The following is a 7,285-nucleotide window of genomic DNA, read 5'->3' as shown; positions in this document are numbered from 1 at the left end:
GAATCTGATCATTCTCAAATGAGCTAAGTCGATATTTATACCTTTATGAACTCATGAACTACAACAGGCACTCAGTAACGTGTATACCTTTATCAGCGCCACATATGTTACCATGATTATACAAACAAATCTAATAATAACGAAACTTTCACTTTTTGAAAGTTCACTGACTCAGCTGACCATTGAATCACAACCGCTAACAAGGGTAATGACCTCACTATACCTTATTACAATTCATACGATATACAATTTTTTATACATTGTTTAGCACTAGTCTAATGCAAATCACATAAAGAATTGACCACAATAGAGCTATGCGACGTTTTTAACCTTTTTGTGACCAGAACCTTCATTATGTTATATATCACAAGATAGACAATTCAATTAGGCATCATTTTGAAAGTAGTTTCGTTCAAATCGGATAAAAACATACCACGATAAAGCAAAGATTTCTTTTACAGTGACCTTGACCTTTGGCCCAATCACTCCCAAATCACTAGGTAGGTAATTGAATTATGCATATTTTGGCAATACTTTTATGCAAACTCTATAATGATTGACCACAATGAACCAAAAAACTTTTTTTACCCTTTTCATACCGTGACCTTGACCATAACCAATTCACTCTCTATATTTTATTAAATTGTCTTTGGATTATGGCTAATTATCTCATCAAGTTTAATACAAATCGGGGAACATTAACCACAATATATCAAAGTGACGGTTTCGACCTTTTTGTGACCCTTACCTTGATTATATTTTATATCACAAGATAGGCAAGTGAATTATTCATATTTTGTCATTAGTTTCATGCAAATCAGATAAAAAATTACGTCGGTATACCAAAAAGACGTCTTTTACCTGACCTTGATCTTTGACCCAATCACTCCAAAATCACAATATATGTAATTAAATTATACACATTTTGGCACTAGTTTCATGAAAATCAAATAAAATGTGAAAACGATATAGCAAAAAGACGTTTATACCTCAACCTTGACCTTTGAGCAAATTACTCCAAATTCACAAGATAGGCAATTGAATCGTGTATGTCTTGGCAGTAGTTTCATGCAAATCGGATAGGAATTGATCAGGATATAGCAAAAAGACGTTTTTAATCTTTCTGTTCCCTTGACCTTCACCTTTGACCCAGTTACTCCCAAAATCTAATGAAATTAACCTTGGATCATGGCCAACCATCCTTCCACCTAAATTTTATGAGATTAGGTAAAATAGTTTTTGAGTTAAGAGAATCACAAACAAACAAACATACAAACTCTGATAAATACACGCCTATCATAATATAACCTGGCAAAGGTAGTTATGCTTGTACTGTTTTTTTTTCTTCTTCTTCTTCTTCTTCTTTCCACAGCTACTCACCGTAATTTATACCATTATAAAAACAATACAGATTCACATCAGTGATATTTAATGAGTACTATATAAGATTATTTCATGTCATTTTAATGGGTATTCTATAAAATATTCTTAATTCGTATTACATCTGATCGATTTAAAAACTAATAACATAGCAACAGTTATTCCTAATAAATTAATTTTGTTACTTTAAGTAATCTTAGAATTATAGTATTTTTAATTGAATACATTCTATTTAGAATAATAATCCTAAAATTCATACAACATGAAATAATTACAACCAGAGAAAAATCATTTACACTTCTCTATCAAATTGTTAATACAGCCTACTCAAGTATAACAAGGAATATAATTATGGTTATGATAAAAATCACAGTATCATTCTAAAATTTATCCTGAAAAAGTATAACATTGATCGTTTTAGTTGATTAATAATGATATTGTCAATTCTTATAATTGGATGAAGTTAGCCATGACGCAACAGAATAAATATGTTGTCAGATCTCACACCAGTAATGGGTAATGAATCAGAATTGGATTCATCGTTTTGGGAAATTGGATATTTCACAAATAGTAACTTTAAAAATTTTGCTTTTGTTCAATATTCTACTTTTTTATAATAAATTAGATTGTCCGGTGATTTTCCTTAATATGAATTTTCATGAAACTATGCTGGCTAATTTTTAATAGTTATATACTAATTTTGTTAACACACACACTCGCACAGACATTTCATTGTCATCATCATATCCTATGCCTAATGAAGCAAAGGGACTCATTTAGATTTTACCAGTCGTCTCTATCTTGAGCTTTTAATTGAATACTTCTCCATTCGTCATTTCCTATTTCGCACTTCATAGTCATCAGCCATGTAGGCCTGGGTCTTCCAATTATTTTAATGCCTTGCGGAGCTTAACTGAACGTTGGTGAACTAATCTCTCTTGGGGGGTGCGAAGAGCATGCCTAGAACCATCTCCATCTACCCCTCATCATGATCTCATCCACATATGGTACTCTAGTAATCTCTCTTATAGTTTCATTTCTAATCCCGTACTTCCATTTAACTCGAATTATCCTTCTGAGGGCTTTGTTCTCAAATCTACTATATCTATTGGAGATTGTTTCTTTGTCATACCATTACTCATATCCTTAGAGAAACACCGATCTCACAAAACATATATATTGTCTGATTTTATATGTAATTTCAGGCAATTTGATTTCCAAATTTTACTTAACCTAGCCTTTTTCCGATTTGCTTTTTTCAATTTTTAACTAAACTCTAATTCTAAAGACCCTTTATTACGGTTCGTGGTTCTTAAATACTTAAATGAATCTACCTCATTAATCCTTTCTCCTAACAATGATATTTCCTCTTCCATCGCATACTCCGTTCTCATCATCTCTGTCTTTCTTCTATTTTTATTTAGCACAACATCGTGTGATATTTCACACATTCTGATAAGCAAGCATTGCAAATCCCGCTATGCTCTGCTAAAAAGGGCAGCATCATCAGCATACACTAGGTCTAAAAACTTCCTATCACCAATCCAGTCCAATCCTTCTCCAGCATCTCTGACTATTCTACGCATTACAAAATTCATAAGGAGGATCAACAACGTAGGTGAAAACGCATTATCTTGGAGTACTCCGCTGTTCACTGGAACTTCATTTAATAGGACTCCATTATCATTAACTTTGCACTTGCTATGCTCATGAACAGACTAAATCAAATTTACATATTTACAGCTCGAAATAATCCCAATAATTTTTTATCAATTTCAGCTGTTAAACTATACATTCTCTATGCTTTTGCTTGAAAGAAAACTCAAACAGCATAAGATCTACAGTATATCGATAACATTAATTCATAAAAGATAATCAAATTCTTATCTTAATCCATATTGGCTGTTCTGAAACTGGGTATTCCTGATCTTTCTTAAATTGGATATTTAAGTTCTGATTTAAGAGAAAAGTAGTAAGCAGACATAGGTAATAACAGTCTAAAACTAAAGTGGAAAAGTAAATTTCACTCAATATATATATCAGTCATATGATATAAAAACCGAAAGGTTACTCAACACTCTGATAGACATGTAGTATATAAAATTGGCTACTTCCACACAAGGCCAACATTAAAGCTCTAGGTTTTATCTGCTTCTTAATATTCCACTAAGAACATGAAGAATGGGAAGAAAATCTTATTTTGAGTTTTTTGAGTAGATTACATTTGTTAATTCTCGCTTAGGATTTCTGTAGGTTTTCTGTAGATTTTTGTTTTCTTAGACTCTTCATAAACCTGCTTTTATAATAATAATAATAATAATAATAATAATAATAATAATAATAATAATAATAATAATAATAATAATAATAATAATAATAATTAAAATGTGGCTATTAAGGTTTCAATTTTATGATAGACTACATTTTATATTTCAAAACCATATATCCACACCATAAGTCAAATCAAGAATGCTTATTTAAAGTAAATAAGAAACGAATCAATTCAAATAACTATCGAATTCGCATAAACTTGAAAGAGAGAGAGAGAGAGAGAGAGAGAGAGAGAGAGAGAGAGAGAGAGAGAGAGAGAGAGAGAGAGAGAGAGAGAGAGAGAGAGAGCATTTTTTAATGAATAAATTTATATTTAGTATTTGACTGAAAATCATCGCTAATAGAGTTTAACATTGACTATATGAATAATTGCTGGAGTCATATTGCATCAATTCATCATTTTTTAGACCCATCTGTGTCATTGCTGTGATTAATATAAATTCCAGAGATTTTATATGATTTTCTTTTTTTTTTTTGCAAATAGTTTTTTTTTTTTTTTTTTTTTTTTTTTTTTTTGTTCAAATTAGTGTTATTTCAAAGACTATAATAAATTTGTTAATGTAACTTCTTGTTACCTTATAATCTTGTAAGTAAGAATAAGGAATATCAAATACATTTCTATTAAGTTGTTTGCATTAACTTTATTAAAATTTTACAGATAAAATTATTTTAAATTTACAATCACCATATATATATATATATATATATATATATATATATATATATATATATATATATATATATATATATATATATATATATATAGAGAATTAGCTACTTCCAGAATGTTCTAGGTCCGAGATCTGGTATCTTGTGGAGTTGGGCTAAGGTCTTCAGAGTCAGCAAGTATTGCTCTCCAGAATGCGTACTCACGCAACGCCAGGCGGCTCTCTCTGTAAGCTAGCTCTGACTGCCCTTTGTCACCGAAACAAACCTAAAAAAAGATAAGATCTATCACTAAGATCCTCCAGAATCTTCCAAAGCACATGGCATAAAGAAATTCTGTATTTTCTCTGAAACATAACACAGTACTTAATAAAAGTATAAAAGAACCTTACATAAGCCCTTATTCCTATCTTATAAGGTCACATAACACTTTCAAACCCATTACGTAAGACTTCGTAACAAAAATACGTGAAATAAAAAGTTAATTCTTAAAAATGCCATAAATTTACATATACTGACTTGAATAAAAAATACACCAAGATTAAGGACGCAAGTCTTACATAATTCATATAATAATCTTAAATCTACACGATATATGCTTTACATTGATACAATACGGTTGCAAACATAATGACCACTTATTTAACCTTTGATTATTATTTTCCATTTTATTTGGACTATGATTCAAATACACTGTAATCTCTTCATTTTGTGGTTGATTTATATAGACCTCAAACTTGTTTATTACTGGGACTAATGCTAGTAGTTCCTTCTCAATTGTCAAGTAGACTCCCTAATGTTTCTTCAGCTTCAACGACATAAAACAAGCAGGGTGAAGAATTCCTTCCTCGTCTTCTTACAATAAGAAAGCTCCAATCCCATTATCTGACGTATCCACTTGGAAAAGGAATTTCTTATCGAAATCAGGGGCTCGTAGTATCATTTTCGAAGTTATTAGGGCCTTTATCCTCTAGAAGGATTCCTGACCCTCGCTAGTCCATTTAAATTTCTTCTTAGAGCTAATCAAATCCGTCAAGGGAGCGACTACAGCCGGAACGTTTGGGCAAAAACGTTGTTAGAATCCTGCCATCCCTAAAATGTATTGTAACTGCTTCCTCGTTGTTGGGGGTGATGCTTTCCTTATTCCTTCGACGTTACTGGCTACTGGGGCGATAAGTCCTCGTCCTACTTCAAATCCCAGGTACTGTACTGTTGCCTTTCCAAATTCACTCTTCTCCAGGTTAATCGTCACGTATGCTCCTCAGAGCTTTTGAAATACCTTTTTCAGGATTCGGAGATGTTCATCCTAGGTCGATGAATACACCACAATATCGTCGAGATATACGCCTACTCCTTCTATCCATCATAGACGATTACCCATAACACGTTGAAAAGTACCAGGGCATTCATTAGTCCAAACAGCATGACGGTCTATTGATATAACCAAAACGGGGTTATAAAAGATGATAACTATTTTGCATTGACGTCCAAAGGAATTTAATAATAACCTTTTAACAAGTCGATTTTGGAAGTGAAAATCGCTTCTCTGATATTATTGAGTAGTTGGTCGATAAGTGGCCATGGATAATTGTCGGCCGCACTGATCAAGTTTAACATTCGATATTCCGTAAACATTGTAAAAGCTCCATCCAGTTTTATTGCGAGCAAGCATGGAGAACTGTAAGGGCTAGAACTCTGTTCGGCTAATCCGTTTTGTAACAAATAGTCCACTTCTTTTCTCATGATTTTTCAGTGATACAGTGACAGTTGATAGGCACGTTGTTTAAATGATGTTTCATTGTTTTAATGTGTATCTCATGCTTCGTCAGGTTGGTTCGTTTCGGGACGTCAGAGACAGTTTCAGGGAAACTTCTAATTAATTGGCTTAATTCCTCTTGTTGCTCTTGGTCCAAATGAGATATTTTTTCTCCCAAATTCCTGATGATACACAAATCATTCACTTTGCCTACTGCCCCTACCTCATATCTGTCATTGTCTTCTGTGGAGGTATGATTTGTACCATACACACTTGTGAAGCTTTGGTCTCATTTTCGCTGAAGTAGGGTTTCAGTAGGTTAACGTGTATTTTAATCTGACTTTTCTTCCTTCCTGGGGTTTCGATAACATAGGTCAGGTGACTGATCTTCTTCAATGTCTTGAATGGTCCTTGAAAATTGTTGGTGAGTGGGAATCTCCTTATCGGAAAGAAAACTGATACCTGTTGTCCCATTGAAAACTGTCTGTCCTTACTTTTCATATCAAACCTTTTCTTCATTTTTACTTAACTTGTCTTAAGGTTTTCTGGGGAAAATATCCTTATCTCGCCGATCCTTTTCCTCAAATTTTTTACATATTCTCCATATGTTTCCTCTTGGTCCTCCCATTTTTCTGCTAGCTTTTTAATCGGTCCTTGTACTTCTCATCCAAATACCATTTAATTCAGGCTACAGCCCATGCTTCCTTGATAAAATTTACGTACCTCGAATAACATCAACTGTAGTCTGATGTCCCATTCATTCCTTGTTCCGTTGCAGAACTTCGTTAACATACTTTCAACGTTTGATGAAAACTCTCTAATGCACGTTGGGTCTCCGGATGATAGGCAGTTGATAGTTGTTGTTTCACATCCAACAGTTTTATTACATCCTGAAATAGGTTTTACGTGAAATTTGTTCCTCCATCACTTTGAACGATTTCCGGTATACCAAACTTAGTGAAAAAATCTAGTAACTTCTTGGCATTTATTTTGGCACTGATGATCCTGACGGATATGGCTTCTCGGTATCTCGTCACTGCACACATTAAGGTTAACATATAGTCGTCCTTGGTAAAGGTCCCACAATCTCGATAATTACCTTGCTGAAAGGTTCTCCTCACACTTTTATCAGGTGAAGGGAGCTTTCTCAAT

This window comes from Palaemon carinicauda, chromosome 23, assembly GCF_036898095.1.
Source record: "Palaemon carinicauda isolate YSFRI2023 chromosome 23, ASM3689809v2, whole genome shotgun sequence".
NCBI classification, from domain to species: domain Eukaryota; kingdom Metazoa; phylum Arthropoda; class Malacostraca; order Decapoda; family Palaemonidae; genus Palaemon; species Palaemon carinicauda.
This window is presented reverse-complemented; position numbering follows the sequence as displayed.